General features: G+C 42.4%; 1 protein-coding gene across 2 annotated transcripts in view; it reads left to right on the forward strand.

Moving 5' to 3' along the window:
* Positions 1-2,568: 2,568 nt before the first annotated feature.
* Positions 2,569-25,608, forward strand: part of pag1 (phosphoprotein membrane anchor with glycosphingolipid microdomains 1) — a 46,036-nt gene continuing 22,996 nt past the window's right edge. For both annotated transcript variants that reach the window (XM_020090942.2, XM_020090941.2), the window contains exon 1: positions 2,569-2,826. The gene's annotated coding sequence lies outside the window, so the exon portion shown is untranslated. The remainder of the gene's footprint in view (positions 2,827-25,608) is intronic.

Genomic DNA, 25,608 nt, shown 5'->3' on the forward strand with positions numbered 1-25,608 from the left:
ACCCAATGCCAGCTGATTGGCTCCAGCTCTGTGACCCACAAAGGAAAAGCTGTAAAGATGATGGATGAAATATATGTGGTGAGTCTTGTGTGTAAATATATTTCCAACACAAGGTGACGAGATTTTACTTTTCGGTTTTCTGCAGTCGTCACTGTTGTACAATCAGGTTCTTGCTCTCTACTGTAATGTCATTGTCTATGCAAACACACAACAATAAATCTAAATCACCACAAGTGTCATTACCTTCCTCTAGGTTATTTTTAAATACAGTTACTGGTGTGTACACAGCAGCAAACTCTTCATAGAGACAAGGTTCATTTATGAAACTGAGATAAAGTGACTGTGGCACCTTCCTGTGATCATCTGACAAGCAGTGTCACAGAACAGAATTAGGATGGTGGGGTCTGTCAAGCACTAAGTCAATAAAGGAGGTGCTGCTCTCCAAATAGACAATCTAACCGACACATCTCATAATCAAATAGACGAAATGGTCCCCGGCCGTTGCGACATCCTGCACTCTAAGGTCAGAAGCCTGTCAGGGTTTTTAATAAATAAAACAGGTCTGTAAAGGAAATGCATTTGAAGTTTTGACTGAGTTAGCACTTGAGTCAAATTCAATCATGGCTTGAATTGTTTCTGTGAAATGAATAAGTGTCTGCCTTCAAGAGAGGAGCTTCCAAGCCTCAAATCAAAATGGGCATTTTGCAAGTCTTGCATAGGGAAGCTTGTCAAATTGGATTTTCTGTGGATGTGGATGGAGTGGAAACTGAGACCAAGTGGGTGTGGATTCATGCCTCGGCCATTTATTCTCACTGTGAAGTAAATTAGTTTGTTTTGATCTCAGTAAACTGATAATTAAGTTTCAAGAGAGGAAACATCTCCAGAGAAGAAAGAGGAAACATTACACACAAACCAGTTCATGTACACATTCTGTGAACTTCTATATTTGCACTTCCTTTCGTTCCTGTGCAGTTTCGCTGTGTATTTATAGCCTCACTGTTTTTAAGTTTGACGAACAAAAAGTGTCATGCACGCCCCAGCTTGCACAATTTATCCTGACTTCAACAAGCTGCAACTCTCTTTCCTGAACGGCCGACAATCCGACCCCAGCCTGTGACAGTTAGACAGTGGCGGCTCGGGGCTCTAAATTTAGACACACATGGCTACTGAGAGGCAGAAGCATTTCCTATACACACCCCACATCCATCCACCTTACAACACACACACACACAAACTCACACACACACACTTGTACACAAGTGTAGTCGTACAACATGTTCAGTAATAAGAAAGTGGGTGAGAGGGCACTCAGAAACAATGAATGCTCAAGGGGACAGTTGACCTCAGAGAAAAAACTGTATTGTCTTGCTGCAGGGTTTCATCTATCAAGGCCTGAGCATGACAACAAGTTATGAAATATAGATTATTTTCATCATGAAATAACAGATTTAGGCTGTTCAACATGTCTTTTTCAAACTACTAGTGCTCTTAGTCTATGCTACTTCTCTTACAACATGGTCCAATACACCACAACTGTTAGTTTAGGGGTTTAAACACCATCTCCACTGTAGGTGTGAAAGTGGAGAATAGAATGAGATGGGAGAGAAGGTGTTCCCCACTCTGGATGAATACGCAGCCAACCAGGAAGTAGCACTGCACTGGTGCTGTTTTCATTACACCAGCCGCTATCCAAACTGATCACCAGGAACATGCAGGAGTCGTGAGGGTGAAGATCATAAATCCTGGAGCTCATAAACTCGTTTTTATGTTGTTTTGGTTTTGAATATTATTAATATAAAAAGGTTTGACAGCATTATTTTATACTGTATACTCTTATGAGCTATATATCGTTTTTATGTTGGTTATGAATATTATTAGATTTTGTTCATCGTTTTAGATCAAATGAAATGAAAATCTTCCTGCAGATGCGTCAGAGAGCAGGACACCTTTAATAAACGTGAATTAACCTTCACACAAGCAAAGAAACTACCGGTATTCAGATTATTTCATTTGTTCATTATGTTTCACTTCCCAGTAAAGAGATGTGGCCTCGCCACTTCTCTTTTCTTGTCTATAAGCTACTTTATGTCGTAATGAAATTTAATGTGTAGCTATCAAATACAATATCCAGTTTGACAGGTTCTTTATAGTGTTTCATTCCCTTTTATTGATTTTTCCCCCCACATATTTATTGACGTATGTATTTTACTTATTGCAATTTTCTTTAATTTATTGCTTTTACTTTTATTAATTTATTTTATCTTTTGCTCATTGTTTTTTCTTTCATTCATTTTATAATTTGATTTGATTTGTATTTCTTTTATAGCTTTTTAATCCTATTGCACAGCATTTTGACTTTCTTTTTGGCTCGAGAGGTGCTTTACAAATAAAGATTGATTGATTATATATCTGTGAATGTGGAGAAATAAACCAGAGTTCTAGTGACTGCAGAGGACTCATCCACAGTAAAGCTGCAGTATATGCAGTATTGTCATTGAAGCTGCGGACTACACTTCCCATGAGCCTCTGCCGGCCCTCCTCCTCCTCCTCCTCCTCCTCCTGCAGACTGGCGGAGCTCTGAGCGGAGCAGAGTGAACTGAACATCTCGGTGTCTCCTCACCACCACCACCGGAGAAGGAGCAGCGGGACTCCTCGCCCCTTGTAGCCGCCGCAGACGAACACATGAGCCGCTTCTCTTCAGGGCAACACCGGGAGGAGGAAAGATAAAGACCCGGTGAACAGACCCGGAGCACTTTCTCCTCCAGCAGCCGCTGAATGCTGGATTGTGGACGGGTCCTCCTCCGTGTCTCCCCCCCTGTCTGACTGGTGAGTCCCCCACAGATCCCAACATGACTGTTTAAAAGTTGTGTTGTCTTGTGGTTTTGTCTTCATCAGCGTGTGTGTGTGTGTCTGTGTGAAAGGAAAGTTCACTGACTGCGGCAGCCTCAGCGGTCGCAGTGAAACCTGCAGCGGTGACAGCAGAGCCTGAGAAGAGACTTGTTGCCTTTGCAAAAAAAAGAAAAGAAACCTCATATCATGTTTTCCCCTGTGGTTGCTGCTGCAGATGCATTGGATTGCAAAGAAGATGTTCTCGTTTGAATGCATCTGCACATGATAATCCTGCATATTCCTCATTTAAAGCTTGATAGTCTCCTGCTTATTTCCCCATCATTCCGTCTGCTGCAGTAGACCCTCCTTGTGTTTTACTGGATATAAAAGATAACTGTGTGACCTTGGTGTTACCTTCAGGTCTCCACCACTACAAACCTACATTTTCCCATCATATTTTGAGTTTATTCTTTCTCTATTTCTTGTTCTCTATTCCTCCTTGTTTACAGTGCGTACGCATCCCTCCAGGAAATCAGATATGACTTTGCATTCTGCTCTGTTTGCTTAGTTCATTTAAGGCTTGGCAGAACATTAGTGGGAAACTATATGGTATTTCGTAACTGTGAGATGTAGCTGCACTTGTTTTTGAGATGCAAATCAAGTTCTTGCCCTGTGGTGACAAGCATGGTACAGTTTTAAGTCACACACACACACACACACACACACACACACACACACACACACACACACACACACACACACACACGTCACTCTGTGCACTGTAAATGGATGATCATGTGTAGATGCCACTGAACCCCCCCCCCCCTGGACATCCTCAGACGTGCACAAATAGTCCTCATTGACACTGACAAGTACACGGCCTGGTCAGTGTTCTTGTCCCTCTATACAGCCCAGCTCAAAGTTGTGCACGCATGAATAAACACACATGCTGTATGTGCATATATGATGTCTGTCACACACACACACACACACACACACACACACACACACACACACACACAGACAAGATTCTCTGCACATCTCTCTCTTTAATTGTAAATAAGAATTTCCTCTCTGCTGACCTGCCAAAAAAATAAACACCCTTTTTCACAGTCTGTCAGTTCTACTCGAGTTCTCTCTTTTTTCCCCCTGCAATTCTCTCTCTGTCTGTCTGTCTCTTTCTATCTCTACACACTCAAACACACACACACACTCTCACACATATACACTCACACAGGCACATAGAGCAAAATGCCAGCGATAGAAAGCCTCTCGCTCAATAGGAGCTGTTGGCAGTACATCTCCTGCAGCTCTCACACAAAGTTGACATCCACTTCGGCAAATACAATTTGCTTCCTTGTGTTGTGTGTTAAACATTGAATCAAATTGGTATTTCCCTGACATCTTTTAATGGCAGCATGGCAAATAACACGCACGCACGCACGCACGCACGCACGCACGCACGCACGCACGCACGCACACACACACACACACACACCCACCCCTCCCTTGCTGGTGAAGCTGGTAATAGTCGTGACCATGACTCAAATTCAAACATCACATGGCTGATACAACACATTCACTGTTTAAATCCAGCAGAGAAAGCAAATGGCTGCAGTACTGTTAAATAAACTGGTTTAAAATGCTCGGCCCTTTGTCATCATAAAAGTCAAGGGCCAGAGCTGGATGTCTGAATCCATGTCAGTCTTTGAGCGACTGACCGTGCGGAGGTGAGTGTCAGGGGACAGCAACACGGCACATGTTTTGTGACAGTTTGAACTCCAGGTTATTCATATCATGCTGCGAATGCTGGTATTTGGATAGAGACAAGGTTGGGTTTACTTGCAGCTGTTGCAAGTGTGACCGGAGCGTGAGGAGCAAAACAACCGAGTTAACATGAGAATCCTCTCCTTCATGTTTCCCCAAATTCAAAGAACAGAAAGTAGATTTATGCCAAAAACTAACCAAACACTCCTTCTGTCGTTACCATGACGACGAAGGTCCAGTACGCCTGCCACTGACTTATTCAGGGGGTATGATAAGAATCTCTGTCTCTGTCTCTGTCTCTGATGTTGATATTGGTTTATAAATGTTACACGTTGAACTCGTAGGTCAGCCTCATCCTAAAAATTCCTCTGCAGAGCTAAAAAGGGCCGATCGCTTTCAGGAAACAACTTAGGAACAGAACAATTTATCCTCCGCAGGCCGCTGTAACTCTCATTGTATTTTGACCTTGTGGTAAAATGACTTCGTGGAAAGTCATTTTCATCGTGACCTTAGCTGTTCCCTGTTTAGGAGGCCGAACATCTGCCTGTGATTTGACTCAGTAAACCAGGTCTTAATGTGTGTGATAGGCTGAGCGAGAACACAGTGATGCTGCTGTACTGGGCCTGAAGGTCCTGCTGCTGTAAGGACGCAGTATAATCGCGCTCTGTGTGGTTGCTGTGAAAGTAGAGTTTCATCATAGGCTGTCAGGACGTCGTTTAGGAGACGACAAACATTTCACACTCACTTAAGCTTCAACAAGCGAGGACCCCATCCCCATCATTGGTAGGCAAACAGTGGAGTGTGAGGCTCTGCACCCCAGGTTTTTGCAATTACCCGGCCCTGTTTGACACCCACGTCTATCTGAGACACACACACCTCAGGTAATTAGACGGATGATCCAGTCTGGAGGAAGAGTGTGTTGCTGTGACTACCAGAGCTCTGAATGTTTGTTGAATGTCAGGGTCTGGTTTGGATTCTGTTGTGAAAATAGAAAATACTGAATTGGTGATGGCGATACAAAATGTGCTAAATGTAATTATTCTCCCTTGTGTTTGCGGGAGGGGATTTCATGTGAACTTAAAGGTTCACTGTGTAGGATTTCATCACATCTATGGGTGAAGTTGCATATTGCATGAGCATTGGCCTTGGTGGACATGTACACTCTTCCAGTATCCTTCTATTTAACTTGCACTTACTTGCATTTGTTCACTCCAGTTGAATTCGAAGTGACTTGGCTCCTCTGCTTGTTCAGATTAAATGATTCAGATCAAATGAAACAAAGAAACAGTTTCAATCAAGTGAAGTCGGGGATTGAGCAAGAAAAAAGTCATGCGATGGAGAGTATGACAGATAAGCAGAATAAAAAATGAGAGAGCGATTCTCGTGCTTCAGTCGGGTTATCACTGCTGCTCCCCTCTGTCTCCTCAACACGACTGACTCTTGCAGAATTGATTTTTCATTTGTTCTGTGCAGCTTGAAGGGCACTTGTTACGCTTTTTGAAATCACATTTGTGAGAGTTGTTAGAACAGCCGCAGCGCTTCTTCTTCTTCTGAAGGGACACGAGCACACTATCTTCAAAGGCTGCACTCGACAGAGTCTCTGCATCTTCAACAGGTTTAGAGCTGCGTTCGCCTCAGATATGCAAATTCAAGACAGATGACAGGCACACGTTTTATAACGGCTTCTTCACCACGCCTCAGTGGGGAAACCACCCGATGTTCTGCTGAGTAAAAACGTAAACGTTGCCCTAGTTAATCAATGATGGCTCGGATCATTGCACCATGACACGTCTTAGGCTAAATGTGGAGTTTCTTATTTTGTGGAAGAAAAGAGTTTTTGCCTAACAATATTGTTTCTTTCACCTTTTGTGTGTGTCTGTTAATATAATGTTAGGTACATGCGTCACCTCTAGCAAGTGGCAACACCTTTGAGAGAAGTAGCAGCTGCTCTTATTAGGAATACCTTATGTCACATGGGGTTGTTTGTGTGTGTGTGTGTGTGTGTGTGCGTGTGCATTTCTGAGATACTGCAACAAAAGCCATACTTGTTAGTCCTGAAGTACAGTTGTTGGAATCCTGCCTGTTCATGCTGACACACACACACACACACACACACACACACTTTGCAGTTTAATCAATGTATAAGTAGTAAACACACCCTAACACATACCAAATAAAAAAACACACAGTCCCACCCTCACACTTTTATCAAGTCAGTGCAGCCCTAAGCAATTTTTGTCAAGAACAACAATGTGTTACAGTTTGTATTCACCTGTTCTGCTGCTGTGTTTGTGTTGTGTGCTCTCTGCTACAGCTCTGAACCCACCTCACCTCTGTGCTGCTGCGAGACCGAGCTCGATACAGAGGAAGAGGGGGTGTGGATGCGATTAGTTGAGATCACCTCGGGACAGCTCTAATGGGAATCAGAGTCCCCCCGCTCAAGAATTTTGGGAAACTCAAGTCGCTCTGTATTCATCCCCTGGTGTTGGAAAGTACACACTGGGTGGAGGAATCTCAAATGATTTGCATTCTGGTGTCATTGCTGTGTAATGTATGGAGAGATTAAAGCTCTATCTGGAGCTTTCAGTCGAATGATGCAGACTTCAGCTGCATATGTACTTATACTTTTTTGTTCTTTCTTTCTTTCTAAAGTAAAGAATTAACTTTGATGCTTGAAGGACTAGTTTGTAAAAACGGTGCTGCCTGGTTCTACCCAAAGGAAACTAAATCTACCTACCTCCACCTGTAAAGCTTGTGAGAACCCAGGTTTGTTCTCCAGCTATGCAGGTTGTTGCCATTTTATCTGATAAGATTTATAGATCTGTCTCTAAGATTTCTGTCGCCAACTCTTTTCAATGGAAGTCATTTTTCCTGAGGCACATTTTAGAAACACAACAGGAGCATGTGTTTTCAGAATGTCCAGATTAGTCCAGATAACCAGTTACTGTCACGAGTACAAGTTTTTGATTTCTGTTGGAGATACAGACACAGCTAGGTTTGCCTTGGTACTTCTCAGTGTATTTACAACCCCTCCCAAAAAACTGCATGCCTCGAAATCTTTCTCACATTGGTGTAAACATCTCAGGTTCTGCTTTCTGTGCCTCTAGGTTTTGCAAAAAATATTTTTCCCCCTGATTTAAAGTCCAGGGTTAATTCCAGGTTCACGTTAGTTTCCCTCATGTGAATGTTTATTCGCTGCTATCGAGGGCCCTGTCTGCTGCCTCTTGCACTTCAAGTCAAATGGAGTGACGCCAAAGCCTGGAAGGGAACAAGTTGAAACATCCTCTCTGAAGCAGAAGCAGAAGGGTTTGTGGGAAGTGTGGTTATACCTTTGATAAACAAAGTATTTACATCATGTAACACTCTGAGGTAAACTGTGACCAAATGATTATTAAGAGCTGTGGGGAGGAGAGGTGAGGTATCGAACAGTAGCTGTGGTTGGCGAGCAGGGTTTGTATAAACTGTCCTTGGTGTGAGATTTTGCTGAAGCTGCACACATGCACTAAGGCACACACACACACACACACACACACACACACACACACACACACACACACACACACACACTGCAGGGGTGGAACGCTACAATGTCGCCCAAGGGGATGATCCTCATCTCAAACTGTTGACTAAAACGCTGCAGCGTGGGCGCACACAGACACAAATTGTATATATATAGATTAGACGCACACACACACAAAGGTCTGCATGCACATCACAAGCCTTAACTGTGTTCTGCTCGTGTTTTGTCGGTGTGAGAACTATATCTCGTTTCTTTGTGTAACATCTGTTTGCCTGAACTGATTATTTCATTTTGTGCTTTTTTAATTTTTAAAGTTGTGTGAGAAATAAAACAGTAAGCCAGTGTTCTGTCAGCGCTGCAGTTCGGTCATCATGTGTTCATGGGGTCGGGTGTTGAGCATCATCTGTTTGCGTTTGTAGCCGCAGCTGAATGAAGCTTATTGGAAAGACGATGAAAAGATAAAACACAGAGAGATGATTGTTGTTAAGCTCTTTGACGTCTGTGTGCAGATAAATTTAGTATTTGTCATGCATGCACTTAGAGAACATGTGTTTATTTCATATAAAATGAATAGGGTTGAGGATTTGGTCTCTGTCAGATGACGGATGGCTCGACTACAGGATTGGCTGCCATACATCACCAAGGACCCTGAACTGGCTGACACCGTTTTACACCTTTTCTCTCCATCTGTCTGAGTCTGTCACTCTCCCTATTTGTCAGTTTGTTCCATTTCTCTCCTTCCAATTCCCGCCGCCTTATTTTTCCTCTGCTTCTCTCCCGACTCTACTTTTTTTTCTTCACCTGTCCCTCCTCCTCATCTTGACGTGTATTCCAATCCTCCTCCTTTGACCTTTTGTGACCATTTCTCACTTATTCACATCTCCCTTCAGTCTCCTCTCCACTACTCTTTCTATATTTTGAATCCCCCAGCGATGGCAGGGGTGATAAAGATTTAAGCTGATCTTTTGGGGAGAAAATTGCGATAGCCAACGAGTCAAAGCATCACATGTTGCATACTTGTGTTAGAACCGGAACTGCCTCCAGCGTAAATAAGAGTCTTGTCTCCTTTGCTAGGTGGACAAACAGTATGAGTGTATGTTTTTTCCTTTATTATGTTTTTACTTTCTGTGAAAAACATAACCAGTAGCATTAATCTTGACCAGAGGCAGTCATGCACAAACACTCACACACAAATGTAGCCTTCCCTGCTTATAATTAAAGAGTACCTCCCTCTTCCCTTCTCCCAGGCTGGCTCATAATAGGAAATGCCCCCGTTATCTCTACAGGCACCGGCGTATTAATATAAGCCGTAGACAAACAAGGTGTGGGTACATGCACTGCTTTGCCTGCACTCTGGTACGAGGCAGATATTACATGGACAGGCCTTTCAAACGCTTTTCCTCAAGGTTGCACTCAGAGCTGGGGCGAGAGAAGGTGAACAACAGACAGGTGTGAGGAGAAACGGGGAAATGAGAGAAGTGAAAGATGGAGCTCTCAGAGTCAAACATCCCCTTTTTTATGTAGAGGGTAACAGCTTCTGATTTCGATTAATGGTTAACACCATTGACAGTTTATCAAAGATGTTGAGTTTCTTTAAAATTAAAAAATGATTAACTTTCTTTTAAACAGTTGTGGACCTCAAGTGTCGGTGTAACAACGCCACTGGCTCTCTGTGTTTCCCGGCTCAGCAGACGTTTGGCAGTTTCAGAGGGAGGGGCGGGACATGTGTCATGCAACCGCCGTCATTGGCGTTAACATACTGTTCTGTTCCCGTAGTGGTTAATTGTCTCCTCCCTTGTTATGTCTCTGAATAACTTCACACAGTTTATTGAAAGACACACTAGTTTTATCCACCCCTGTGTCATTACTGTGCCAACCACTCACTCTTCATTTGCGAAGCAGTTCACACTCAGAGGTTAAATATGAAAGCAGTGCATCACAATTAACTACTTTAATAGGAGATACAATAAATTTCTCCATTTTGGGTTCTCTACCTCCACCTTCCGTCAAAGTTCAACGCTGTCAAGGCATTTTTTTCAATGGCCAATGGTGGAATTTTATGGATCCAATTTGTGTTTCCATTGGAATGGTTAGATTTTGCTGTAAAATGTTTAATGTTGGGCCTTCGTGTAGGAGTGCCAGTTCTACACTCTCAGTTCTCCTGCCTGTGATATATTGTAATAAACCGCTGCCGCTGTTTCGCTGCATCAACAACATTAAATCTGATCATATTACTGGAAAATGGGAGCTGTAGAGGCTGCGGTCAGGGCTGGGTCAACAGTTTACAGTGAGAGAACGAGACCTCCAGTTTCCTGTGTGTGTAAGACAAAGGACAAAAGCAAGGTCATGTCAGACCAATTGTTATTGTCTGTTGGCGTCACTTGTGTATGAAATGACACATTCACAAAACGATTCGTCTTTGCGTTGAACCAACGATTCTTTCAACGACTGTGAAACTTCCTATATTTTCAGTGATTTGTTTGATCGCTGAGCTTCAGTGAGTGAGCGACTCTGCCCTCGCTTTGAAATTGGCAATAAAGAAAGTGATCAGTTTAGATTTCTGTCTTTCCTCACTGCGTGATTGTTTGAAGCCATTATCCAGCCGGCGCAGAGGAAATGACTGCCTGCTATTATCAATTTTTCTCCAGAGAGAAGCCTCAAGCCTGATTGCAAATGACTGTTTACAGTGGGGAGTATATTTTTTAATGGACTGCAGGGTTTAATGTCACCAGAGAGCGCGGGAGGGTGAGATCCAGACTGCAACAACCTGCGACATGAGGATTGAAGGAAAACTCGAGAAAGCTGCAATTAAAGCCATTAGGACTGTTTATTTCTTTGAAACGAGGGGATTGATTGCTCAGTGATATCTGCAAGTCATCCAGGGAATTTACTCTGTCTCCTTCTGTTTTCCTACTCTGTCCTCCGCCTCCTCCTTCCTCTCCCCGTCTCTGTCACTGCTGAGCTCTTTGAATAGGCTGCTTGTTTGCCTCCGCTGGCATCTGGTAAATATGCTTCACTATTTAGGACTAGACAGTGGCAATAACAGAATGTAAAGGAAGGACGACAGAGCGAAATGAAAGACTTACAGAGCAGAGAGAGTGGCACAGGCCGAGAATTAGAAAGAGTCCTGATGAATGAGTAAATGGAATAAGGGGAAAGATGTTTGAGCCAAGTGGAAGGACAAAGATGTGATTGTTGAGGGAAACGCAAGACCTCTCAGTTCCTGGACAGTTTGTCCCTGATGTTTTTCTAAGATTCCCACGTGAAAAACCTTATTTATTGAACAAGAACTAAAGTTAAAATGTTATTTTTTAAGAAGAGCTATTGTTTGTCTGACTAATTAGAATCGGAAGCCTCAATACCTTTTTTTTTGGAAAATGCATCTACCAAAATCTGTCCTTGAATTATTGCTCACCTCTTTTTTGGCTTTGGCTTTAACAGTTAATAATAAATCATTCACTAAAGCTTTTAATGTCCAAACATTAACAAGAGGTTATTGGTTGCCAGGTCTTGTAAAGTTACCTGCAGTGTATCCTTGTTATTTCATGTTTTATATGTTGTTGCACAAAAGCCAAAGGGATTTTTCACAATTTTGGAAAAAACATTTTGACGCATTTCTAATCTTAATAAAGTGATTCAATAACTTTTTATCAAAGCTGTTAGTTACAAATAACCTCTGATATGGTGCATCCTCAATTATTGTGTCTATTCTTATTCTTTGACCTATTTAATGATTCAAATCGTAACCAAACATACAGAAATACAAACTCTGATATGTTCACCCTCAAAGCCTCTAGAACTAAACACAAGGCTGATGGAACAGTCAGTTTACCATCTTCAGATGATCTACCATGTTTACACTCGACCTTTTGATGATCTGTTATAACATAATGCAGCCACACATGCACCCAATTAATTTTACAAGGTTTCAAGCCGTCCTCATCAGGCTGGGTGAATCAAAAGTTGTGAAAACAGTGGGTTGAAAATAATGGATTTTGAAGGTTGTTGATGTTTGTCTCCTTTTGGAGAATTTGGTCGGATGAGAGCCGAGAGACCAACCAGTCAGACAGAGGACGACAGCATGTTTCATTTGGACAACTGTAACAGGCAGCTATATAACTATATTTAAGCAGCGTCTGACATTTAAACGCTTTTAGCTACATTTGTACAAGAATGTAACAATACCTCGTTTTAGAGAATAGTTGAAATTAATCAGTTTATCAGTTTTATTAGAGAATTATTTGAATGCAACAGTTAAATGTGGAAATCTGCTTCTTTTCTTGATAGAAACCTTGATAGAAATAGCAATTTTTCATTATTTTTTTGACAGTTCAAGCGATTTGACCTGTTTTCACCTCGTTTTACTGCTTTCTAAAGCTTTGTTAGTGAATAAAGAAAACAATGTGCAGATTGAAATCAGTCTGGGATTTAGAGAATCTACTGTATGAGAGGATGTGGGAAAACGTCCGGTCATGTGCAGCAGATGATTCTTGCATCTTCGTTGAGTGTTGTCAGAACGCTTATCTTTCGCTTGTTTAATCTCTTCTTCACAGCTCAGTGCGGCTGGGATGAGTTCAGGTGCAGCCCAGGGAGCACAGAACGGCACGTTGAAAAATGCAGACAAAGCCTTAACGCTCGGGTTGTGTTGAGGAAGTTGCTCCTTTTCTTCAGATAGCGCGAGTGGGAATTTTGACAAGAGGGAGGAAAAGAAGGAGGTGAAGATGAAAGTGGTGAAGGATGTGATCTCAGTGCCGGAGAGAGGAAATTTGTAGAAAGAGAGAGACATGAGCGTGAAAAACCAAGAGAGCCACCGCAGCAGGGTGCTGGGCTGAGCTGGGCTGAGCTGCACTGAACTGCGACATAAAAGGTTTTGAACCGGAGCCAACCCCCTGAGCTCTCTACGAATACTGAGGGGAAAAGACAGGAAATGATGAGAGGAGAGAAAAGGTAAAGAAAATGGTGGATTAGAGGGGGGTGAAGATGAAAGAGGAGGAAAATGGAGCCTTGGGTAGTTAAGTGAAGTAAAGTGTCTTCTATTAAGTTGACAGAGTTTAGGATGAACCTCGGAGGAGCCGACACATTTCAAAGCAGGGCTTTGACTCTCTGAGAGACGACGTGCTTTCTTTTCTAACCAAGTGCAAACAGTCTTTGTACAGAGGAGACGTGATGCAAAAAAACCAGACACCAGTAGAACTTACAAAGACAGTTAAATTGAATTAAAGGCTCTACTTTGGGTGGAGGTTTGGATATGACTCCTTCAGAAATTATTTCAGGAGTGTCCCTGAATGCGAAGGAATGTTGGAATGGACAGATGGCACAGAGTATAGGGAAAGAAAAGGAGGAGGAGGAATCTGGGGAAATGAGCCAATGGCAAAAGAGCAGACAGTGAAAGCAGGAGTCCAGGTTCGGATTAGAGCGACTCAATTCTGACTCAAGAATTCATAAGAATTCTTAGGACAAATATTTCTGAGCAGAAATCACAAGTAAAACTCTGCAATATCAGGCCGTCCATGAAGGATTATGTAATCTGATGTAGTTTTGTGAAAGAAATTGCATCATCTCCAAAACTTTGGAGCATCAATGAAATTTGAATGAGTGTCTGAGCAGAAGATTGGGTTCGGTCTTTACACTGTTTGGGCTGCAACTCACGTTATATCCATCTGGAGAGACTTGGAGAGGAACCGATGAGAATGAATAAATAAAACTGAATTTGAATCTATTTTTAACAGAGGAATGGATTTTGATGCTTAGATCCTGTTGGGACATAGAACATAATGGAAGCAGTCGTATGGATTAGGTGCTTCGGATATGAAGGAGTTTAGAAACTGGTGGTGGTGAGTAAATAAGCAGGAAGTTGGGATGTCTCATGAAGGGCTTCTGATTGGACGGGTTGAAGGGAGCTGAGCGGGTTTCCAGAATGGAGGTGTTGCAGGGAGGGAGGGAGGTGGGTCGCTCAGTGATCGCAAAGCTGGAAGGAGAGAGAACGTTTTAAACGTTGACAGCTTGCAGGTGATTGGCTCAAGGTGAGCGTGTCAGGTTGTTGTTGGATGAGTTGGTGGAGACCAAGATTATATTCGTGATTTATCAATTTTGCTGTAAGATAATGGAAAATATTGTTTAAAAGGTGATAGAACATAAATGCACATCTTATCTTTTCTCTTTCATCTTTTCATATTGGTGCATATTGGCAACACATTAACACTGTGATATTCTAGTGAAAGGCTCCAAACAATATATCATTCTGCTCCAATCCATCAATTCTTTTCTTTTTGTTCTTTTCTGTTGATCAGCTTCTTGATGTGTTGATTATCAAGAATCCAGACCCAAATTCACTTGGTTGTTAACATGAGCTGATTATGGATCCATGCCCACAGATGACTGATGGTGGTGTTCCTTCTCTTTCACTCTGTGCTCTGTGGCTGCATTGTTTCCCTGATTTGAATAAACGTTGGGAGAATTGTTCTCTCCCCAGCTGTCAGGAGCGGTAAAAAATGGTGTGATAAAGAGCAGGCTGCAGTGGCTGCTGCAGTGCTAAAGAAGGAGGCGCAGGATGGGGGGGAGGAATTCCACAGCAGCCTCACCTTTTTACATTGTTTGTCGTGTTTCTCCTCTCCCGTTACACACAAAAACACTTTTCCCGTTTGTCGTGGCGCTACACACACACACACACACACACACACACACACAGGGACTCAAGGCAATAAACGCACATCCGCTCATAAACCGGTAAATTAAAAGCCTGAGTCACAGCGACAAATGAGGTTGCGGGGATTAGCTTCTTTTCAACCATGTTATGAAAGTTATTTTTAGTCTCCTCTCTGGCACACAATGCCACATTAAAAAAAAACAAAGGTGGAAGGGCTCAGCTCCGAGGTCAGATCTGTGTCTGGGTGAGGTTTCAGTGGGTCGGGGGATGTCATTGATACATGAGAATTAACTTCCAGTAAATGTTGCTTTTAAACAAAGAGTGTTATCTGAAAGGGTGTGTCTTTATGACGTGTGCTTGCTCTCGCACTCTATTGTCCAGAAGGTTTTTACAGTCCACGTAGACAGTTAGTCCTCATAGTCTCAGCTGCAGCTCAGACTCTGTTGTGCGTGAGCGCAACTTTTGTGCATGTGCACGTGCACCCCTGCTACCGCCATAGATTGAATAAATTCAATTGGAATCGCTGCGTAATGTTACATATTAAGACTTTATTCTCGTAATCTCCGTTTTTCTGTTGTTAACATGACCATGAACCTTTTTCTTAAAACTGAGATTAGATGGTCTTAAATGAGTCTCTACTTTATTACATCTTTGTTTTACACACACTTAAAGACATGTCCTCTTTTCCCCTCCACACATTCAAATGAATGAACCTCCTGCCTCGTGCACATACACACAGAAATCAGTGTTGGCCCTCAGCCTCCACGGTAACTAATCACTCGGACAGCGCGGCCGTGCCCTCTCATTAAACATGCTGTACACTGAAAGCAACACGGCTAATGACTCTGCATCGCCTGTTACACGTACAATATCTCAGGCTTAGTGCCCTAGTAACTGCAGCTCCAGCTGTTTAGTCAATTAACAGGAAAACGTCCTGGAGAGTTGTGTGACGTCCTGCCACGAGATTCTGTGCTTTTTCTGTATTCTGTCAATAAACAGAAGCTATGCACACACTGCAACATAAAGCCCCCCCCTCACTCCCAACAATATCGACACTGTTCTAGAAACTTCACATCCCATTTGTCGTGATGTCGGCGCTCCCGAGCCTTTTTAGCACCCCGTCTCCGCACTGTCATCGTGCATCCACTGATGGTTGCGAGTGAGCGTGCAGCCCGTTCATCTATTCGAGCCGACATGTGCCTTCCCCCCCAAACCTGACTTCCTCAGGCGAGCACGCACAGATTCATATCAACAAAGATTTGCAGAAGAGCAAATCACAGAGCAGCAGAATCCAAGAATTGTGAGCCTGCCTGAAAACACACAATGTGCTTCTTTTGCTGAGCTCTCCACAAATATACGTGCAGGGTTTATAAATGACTTAGAGTCGTATCTTTGGACATAATTATTCTCAACATGATGTTGGTGACAGAGTTGGGTTTCACTTGGTTCTGTCTCTTCTTGAGTTGCTCCTTAACAGTCGCCTGAGATGTCTTGTGCTGTTAGCGGATGATGAATTGCATGGATTCAGTCACAACATCAATTTCTTTGCCTCACTTTGAGGCAGCGCATCGACTGTAACTTAATCACTTCAATAACGGCTCAGAGGAAAGACTGTGCGTATGTATACACACGCTTGTGTCAGACATGTTTCATTCTTCATGTTTCACTTGTGCACAGGTATGATAGAGTGATGATAGAGCCCATGTACTGAAGTGCATGTATGTGTTTGCAGGCGTCAGTCCATGTGTTGGAATTGTGATTTCATGCATACACAAGTATGTTTATGCTTGTGCGAGTCTGTCGATGTGTATGTGTGCACATCTGAAAGGTCTACATTATCAGCCTCTTGGCAACAAGCAAATGGAGAACCAGAGTTCTGTTGTGTCTGTTCATCGTCAAGGTCCCGTCGCCCCGGGTTACAGAGTTGCTAGGGGATGGATGGACAGACTGGCATCACCAGAGTGCCATGCAGCTAGGCAGGCAGACGGGCTCTCTGCATCCTGATTTCCTGCTCTTTTTCCTCGCCAGCCTCCTCTTCCTGCTGTACCTGGAGAGGACTGTAGTTTAGTTTTTTTTTTCACAGATGTACAGTCACAGAGTGTTGTTTGGGAATTAAGTAGTGACGTTTACACACAAAGTAAGTCTCCTTAAGTGAATTCATGCAAATGAATGCTTTCTGCGATATTAGATGATCAGGTAGCAAAGTTGGCGTACAACTATATTTGACTGCATGTGAAATAAAAGTGCTGCATAAACAGGGTGTGTCCTGTCCTTATAAACAGGAAGCAACCATGCTGTTTCATCGTCCTCCTCCTGTTCCTCTAGTCTAAAGCTGACACACCAACACATCAGAATTAGTAGATTGACAAATTGTACATTATGACTGGAGTTCCTGTTTGTTTCCAATTATCGACTTTCATGGTTATGAATGCGCGTGCAGATGATTGAATGCTTTTAATAGACAAGTCATTTATTAAGACTGTAAAGTGCATAAATAACCGTGAAGCTCCATCAGGATTGATTTTGTTTTAAAATATGCTGTGGTTTAAGTGTGTGTGTAAGTGTGTGTAAGTGTGTGTGTTAGTGTGTGTGTGTGTGTTAGTGTGTGTGTGTGAGCGAGAGAGGAAAGGAGTGGAGGTCTGAGGCGCCAGCAGAAAGGATATGTCTGGCAGCTGTGTCATTTCGCAGAGTAAAGGCTTATGGGAGAATTACAGCGAATGAGCGGGAGGACACACACACACACACACACACACACACACAGAGGCACATGCACACAACTTTCCCTCCACAATGTGTTTGTGTGTTTAAAACAGCGTGCAGCGTGTGCTCAAAGCTCAGTTGCTGCAGTGACTCCCGACTGTGGCATTCACAGCAGCTGACACTGCTTTAGTCATTTTCTGCAAATACACGCAGTGACATGAAGACACATCGCACTGGATGAATGCACCAGTTTTAAAAATACATTTCTTTAGTTAATTCCAAGTGACAGAGGGCTTAATGAGTATTTACCTCACATGAGCCTGACGGACATTGTGCCCTTAAACTGCTCATGACTTAACACAAACATAGGAAATAACTGAAAATAAATGAAATGTAAACACATGGTTTATATCCTATAATAATATAGGATTACTATATTGTTATTTTAAGATTTTATTAACGCAAACACACACACACACAGACTCACACACACACACACACACACACACACACACACACACACACACACACACACACCCACATACACAAACCCCTGACACACTCCAGTATATTCAAAGTCAGTTGTGGGATAATTGATGTAATGTGCAATCGGAGAGGGTTTTTTTTGTGTGATGTGTAATCTTTCATATGCTCTTATATGCAAATACACTTCGAGGTTTTTTCAGAGCATCGCTGAGCATCTGAGTGCCAGCGATATGCATTCATTTTTACATCCTATTATTGGGACACGCCGCTTCAGTGCGACATGGTCTGCAGAGCTCTAACAAGGCCCGGGGAGGAAGTTCGACCTCTGAGCATCAGGAGGGATGTTAACAAGCTTTTTTTGATTCCCCCGTCCATACATCACGCACACACTCATACAGATGTGTGTTAGCACACAAGCACCTCACATGATGACATTAAACTGGGACGATAAAGGAGCTGTTTGAAAAACTTTTTAATATCCTGCTGCATCACCGCTCCTCAGTCGGTCATGGATCCAGTTCGGCCTCACAGCTGCAGTTATGTTGTTTAATGCGCTGTAATTAATCATCATTATTAATGTATTTATTTTTTCAACCTATGAATGATGTTTTCTGTGTAGGTTCACACATGCTTACAAATAAAGCTCATTAAGCCTTAAAATCGCTCTGTATGTTTTTTAATAGTATCATTAACTAAAAATTCTCACTTTTAGATTCTTTCCAGTATATTAATTGTTTATTGAAGGATTTGTTGAGTAGGGCAGAGGAGAAATGTCTTCTATACTGCAGAAAATTACACAAATCTATGCAGCAATTCAAGAATTTTTTTTGACTGTAAAGGGAAATTGGTTTCGTAACATCTCAGATAAATAGGTGAAACTTGACACTTCACTATCTACGATCAAAACTATTCATAAAAAGGCTAAATTCATAAAAACTGTCTATGGTGGGACAAAAGTGTCATTGATTGTTTTTCAGTGGACTCATCATTCATCGCCTCAGCTCTTGTTATTTGTAAGAAACTGGGCTGACGGCAAAATTGAAAAATGTATTCATTTCAGCAGCATGAAGCTGTGTTCAAAGATTATGAGCCTGTAGCTGCAGCGTCAGCTGCTCCTCTTCATGGGTCAGTGCACTAATGAACACCATGTGCGCTGCAGGTTTGAGTCCAGGTTATAACATATCACACTTTCTCACACATCCGGTCTTTACATGTTGCTCTTTCCAGCTTTGCAACCAATAAAACTACCCTGTGTGGGTAGATTCTTCATAAAATGTCCCCTGTGTGAACCAGCACTTAGCAAATCTCAGAAGTAAAGCTCATTATTGACTCCTCATGTGGTTTGGTGCGGTGATTAGGTATTTGAAGGAATGAGGTATGATTACATACCTGTGTGAACCAGTCTGAGAAGAGTTTTTACATTTTCCCAGAGGAGCTGAGATTCTGGAATATTCAACGGTGGCCACACCGAGGCCGCCAGCGTTTTGTCGTTTTTCAGCAGTCAATTCATGTCTTCTTCTACTTCCCTTTCTCACAGTCTCTTTTCATTTCCTGAAGAAATACTGCAGGAAGAGATGTGTGGGGGGGCTTTTTGGACTCACTCCAGACGATTCATATAACTTCCTCTACTTTTATGGATCTCAGCCCCAGACTTTTTGGATTCTGTATTTATATCAGATTGAATGAGCAAGCAGAGAAATGTATACCCGTCATAACCAGAGAACTAAAATCAGAGTGTTGTGTTATTGTATCGACTGTGTCTGTTCTCTCCTTTTAATTACTGAAGCAAGGAGGGTCGATAGGAAAAATGCTTATGAAGCTGTTAGATACTTTACAGACAGTATTCAAGAAATGTTGTTAGGAAGGATGAATTGAACTGACTGAAGTTTAATTTTGCAATGTTATGGCCAAAGGGATTATGTTTAAAGTTCTCCGCCCATCTGTCTGGATGTCCCAGTCTTATGAACAACTACAAGTTTTTGTACAAAAGTCTGAGACCACTTTCCCATTGAGCCCCCTTTATATATGTTTTCCTGCACACATGAGGTGTTCTTAAGCATTTGTGTCAGCGGCTGTCACTTCCAGACAAAACACTCTATAAAAGGACTTGAAAGCAGCTGTTGAAAAAGAAATCTCCCTCTTAAAACAATGGAAACAACTTCAAACGACTGTGGGCATGTTTTTTGCAGCGGTTGTGGTTTGTTTAGCTCCAGTAACACAGGCCTCAACCAGCTGTTTATTAGAGGCCTGTCAGCAGAACAATGGCTACGGGAGCAACACGCAGAAGAAGGGCTAGCTCTGTAAGCTAAGTGGCAAGGCTAACCACAGGCCGAGGCCATAACACAGGAAATTAGCTGCTGTTTACTTTCTCCTGTCTAGACTTGTTCCTACTAATTAAGGACGAAGAGCCCCCTTGTGGATTCCTGGACTGTGAGGAATGAGCTCTCAAGGTTACTGCTGCGTGTTTCATTGTTAGCGCTACTTTTTGAAATGAAGCAGTGTTTGACCCATTTTTGGCCCCCGGCACTGAGCTGTTGGCGTTTGCCTCACAATAATCCCTCAGTGACCCAGAAAGTCATTTGTAGAGCAGGTGGTTATGTGGGACATAGGCCTAATAACAATGGCGTCATATGGCTGAGAAAGTGTTAAAGACAGCAGGGGTTTGGCATCACAGAGTACATTACTGAAATCACCGCCGCCACCACGCCGCTTTAATACCTGATCACTGTACCAGACTTAAAGTGTGAGCTTTATGTGCAAGACGTGCATGTGCTTATCTAAAGCAGCTCAAGTGCATCTGTTACTGAATGTGACACACACACAAACACACACACACACACACACACACACACAGGATCCTAGAAATTAAGGGGGATTTTAACAGGAGAAGGGGTGATGTCACTCCATTCATTGAAGAGTTCCTTGTGCGTGTGTTTATATTTGTGAGGAAATTGTAGCACCACAGCTTTAAACCCTTTTACATCAAGATTAGTGGGATTATGTGTTTTGTTTGGTTTTATTTTGCCAAAAAAGGCAATTAAATCCTTTCCAATTGCCAGTAGAGGAGGTTCCCTTTCGTACACACAAGTTCATGGCTATTTATGTGCCAACGCCCGGAGGTTCAATATGTTTCATAACACTGTGCCAGAAAAGGTGCAACGTCAGTGTCTAGATTGCCAAAACCCTAAACAAGAGGAGGAAGAAGAAGAGGAGTGTCATGTTTTCATCACTGTGAATCAGAGCTGAAGCTGATAAAAACCCATGTTTTTAGTCATCTGACCCAGGAGTGAGGAGTTTTTTGCTTGAAAAGGGTCTATATCGTTTGATCCCCAAGCTGATGGCTTTAGTATGGCCAAGGGCAGCTGGGACATTTTACCCTTAATTCTTCATGATTTTGCACAAAGTGTGATAAAATCAAGAGGTGAAAGTTGACATGTTTCTCAGCATTTTTGTAGGAGAGTGAGGATACAGGGTGTAAACCGAGAGGACAATCCCAACCAACAGCACCGTCCTCTGGGACATCTTCTTCCCCAGATGAAGCCCTTGTCTCACGGCCTCTGATTAAGCACTCCGGAAGTGTGTGTGTGTGTGTGTGTCGGGGGGGGGGGCAGGCCTGTTTACATTCCACTGATTGCTCACGGGAATCCTGCTCTCTGTCCTCTGCTCCCTCGCTTATTTGCTGGAGAAGGTGTTTGTGTTTTTTTGATATTTTTAGACTTTTCTGGGACACAATTTGTAACTGACTGTGGACCAGCACTTACTCCTGCTCAAATGTCACTCCTTCACAAACACACACATCTTAATGGCCTCTTTAACCCCAAAGGGACTTCTGTTGGAAGTTGAAAGTAGTGAACCTGAATTCATCATCCTGTTAATCTCCCTCGTACATTGAATATCCACAGTTGTTTTAGGGCTGTGTAGAAATGGTCCCAATTTGAAAAGTGTAATGCACTTTTAGATTTAGAGTTGTTTCTGTTTTGGATAGAAAAATAAAAATTATGTGGAAGACTTTGTGTTTATGTAAATATGTGGCATATAGCTTCTGAGCCACATGGTGATTTCCTGTATTACCAATGCAGGATCAAAAAGCTAAATATGTTAGCCTTAAGTGTGTCCATGCTACATTAACACTTGGATAGATTGAAATAAAAACAAATTCAGATTGTAAAAGTTAGTTGCCCTGCCTGGCCTAGGTAATTTCACACAACGTGTGACTCTGGGGAAATTGTGCTATAAATGTTTTCTGTGTCACGTCAATGCTCCAGCAGCTCAGTGATGTGTGATCTGAGCTGATTCATTGAAATCCCTCTCCTGCAGTGATGCTGTGGTCATCCTGCTTCCTGACGCTGCAGCTGCTCCCTGCAGAGCCTCTCATCCACAGTTTCTAGGAAACCCTTATTCAACACAATTTGTCATTGGCTACAGTGCAAAGATTGCAACTGTCATTTTTGTTCCTAAGCAGCTTAAAGGGCAAAATCTGCAATCTCCTCTCTGGCTCCGTTCACACTGTTAATTCCTCCTCAAGAGATGATTTCATGCTCCTTGCTGTGTCAGCTTCCGATGAACTACTTGCCTTTTCTATTTCCCTCTTAATCCTCAGACGCAACAATCACACAGTCTGGATTTGTACTAGTTTTCTTTTTTACTGTATTTATGCTTTGTTGGATTATAAACGGAGGAGAAAGACCCAGACAGACCGCTGACAGAGAAGAAGCCATATTACAAATTACACATTACAAAGATCTTCATTCACTGTCTATTAGAGTCTGATCCATTAATTGATGGCCGATTTAAAAAAAAAAGCCTTTCACAGACATATTGGTCACCGATTTATATGTTTTCTGATATGAAAAACTATTATTTTACAGAATTAACAACGCAGAAAAGAATCATTTATTCAAAGATTTCATTCGTTTTCATTTTACGTGAAAATAGTGTTTATTTTCTCAATGCAAGTTCTATATATTTAGTTGTATTTGTGTTTTCTTGTTGTTCATAGTCATTTATTATAAAGTTACTATAAAAACGATAAAAAACACTTACTTGAAGGTCGGTGATTCGATCCCCGGCTTCTCCAGTGTGTGAATGTGAAGGTGAATGAGTGGTCAATAAGACTAGAAAAGCGTTATGTAAAGACCATCGATCTACACCCAGCCACTTCCTGTTGGCTCTGACAACCTGACACACAGTCACTGATGCAGCGCTGATAGACACTGAGGAAGTTTTAAAATAAACGAGCCATAAAGACAAGCTATCATCATCATCATCATCATCTCCATAATATGATGTCATGTGTTGCATTGTACATTTCACCCAAGGTGATAGCAGCAGGAAAATAATCACCATCAGTGGCACTTGAGGGGTCAGAGCAGTGTGGAGTGTGTGTGTGTGTGTGTGTGTGTGTGTGTGTGTGTGTGTGTGTGTGTGTGTGTGTGTGTGTGTGTGTGTGTGTGTGTGTGTGTGTGTGTGTGTGTGTGTGTGTGAGTTAAGTGTCCAGGGCTTTGCTAATGGTCTAATATGAGTCTGAGGTCAGTAGAATTGAGAGGTAATTTACAAATACAGTAATGTAATGGCTCTTGATATGGAGGGTTACTTGTTACGAGTTTGTTGGGTCGTGTGTGGGTGTGTGTGTGTGTGTGTGTAGTTGTGCATGAGTCTGAGCAGAACAACACACACATACACTTTATGGTCCTTTCTGTGCAGGAAGTGGATGTAACACAAAGATAAACAGTTAAATAACATGATGGCCAGCTACGTTTTCTTATACATGTAGGTATTTTCCTGAAGAACTGCCAATAGTAACCGTTGGCAGTTCTTGAGAAATATACTCAACTGTCTGACTGACCAGTCAGCAGCAGAGAAATTGATGTGGTCTTCCCATCAATCATTCCTCCACCTAACACAAAATAATGCAGAGTCAAAGGGTTGGTGAAGCAGCTTCAGCTTCAGTGTGGTCCTGCTCAGCTGCATATGTCAAGTTACATTAGCTGATACCAGGCTTCACTTGAGCCGATGGTAGATGTGGGACTGATGCATTAAGCTGAAATTATACGTGTGTCATCAAAATAGCTCCAAGACGTCTGCGTGAGTAAATTGTATTATCAGCTCATGTGAGTGAGGGTCACGTATATGAACAGGCCCCCCATAATCTCAGCCCCTGCAGTTCACGTGCAGTATGTTCGAGGATATCCAGCCTTTTGGACACTGAAGACCTTTTCCTTTAAATTGTCACCCATCTCACTTTCTCTTTCTTTGTGCCTCACACTGTTCTTCCCCTCTGTATCACCCCGCGAGTAATTTCAGCGAGTGTCACCCCTGCCTGCCTCGCTGCCACCGCACATCCCTCCACATTACCCACCCACTTTGTCAGAATGGATTTGCCTCTGGCCACCGTGGCTTCCTTGAAAGTGTCGGCTTGAAGGTGTCTCTGTGGCGTTCCTTCCTTTCAGACAGCCGCTGCCTTCACACTGAGGGCTTTAATGTATTCTCTCCCTCCACCTCTCTCTCTGTCACACTGATGTCTGTCGCCTGCTAATTGGTTCATCTCTATTCAGATGAATCTGTGAGTGCGTGTGTGTCCATTTCTCACTGCATTTTTGTGCCTAAATCCCCGAGTGTGCTTGTGCGTGTGTGTGTGTGTGTGAGTGACAGCAGATTTTCCGCCACCAGCAGGCATTCTGGACGCCGCTCTGATGCACGTTCAGTTGGTTCATTTGGTTTTCAGCTCTCCCACGGGACACACTGAGCACCCCCTCCCCCTATTAATTGATTTGAGAATGGCTGTGGCTGCCACTTTGTAAATAAATATTCTGCCGTGTTATACATTTATTATACATGATTTATCCCTCTGGTTCTTGTAGCTGTTGAATATAGGAAGTAGTTTGTCTGCAGAGGAGGTTTCAGCTGTATGATCATGCAGCTTTTTGTTGTAAAGAGACAAATCTGAATAATTAATCTCCAATATGTTCAATGGCAAACAACAGGTGACAATGATAAGTAGTCTTGTCATTACTTTTAGTTAATGTAGCTTAAATGGATACTTCACTTACTTTCCTTCAAAGACGGTTGATTAGGGCTGAGTGATTAAACAATATCAAAAATTATCATTGTGGAATTTTCATCAATAGCAAAATAACAATAGTCCAACATGGTGGCTGGCTGCAGTATGAGCCCTGCCTCCTCCATGTCAATAGATGGGACTCAGACCAAACTTAAAACCCAAACACATAATAATAATAATAATATAATAATAATAAATTCTCCTTCTACTCTGGCTCCAAATGCACAAGATGGCAATGTTCATATCCAGGATATTTTGGCTGTATTTCTTTGGACATGTGAGACAGTTCCCCCATTGTTTCCCTTCTTTATGCTAAGTGAAGCTAAAAAGCTGCTAAACAGTAGCTTCATATTTACAGTACAGATGTAAAGTGTTATCGAGCATCTCATCTAACTCTTTGTGAGAAAATTATTAGTTGTATTTCCCAAACTCTTCCTGTAAAGCAGGAACAAATTTAGAATATTATATGCATCTTCTCTGCTGGTTTTGATTCCTCCTCTGACCTGAAGTGACCTATTTCTTTTGGATACCACCAAGAAATATGGATTAAGCTTCAGCTTGTGAAAAGAGGAATCAAATGGAATTTTGAAAAAGGTGGAG

Source organism: Paralichthys olivaceus, chromosome 20, assembly GCF_024713975.1.
Source record: "Paralichthys olivaceus isolate ysfri-2021 chromosome 20, ASM2471397v2, whole genome shotgun sequence".
Lineage (NCBI taxonomy): Eukaryota > Metazoa > Chordata > Actinopteri > Pleuronectiformes > Paralichthyidae > Paralichthys > Paralichthys olivaceus.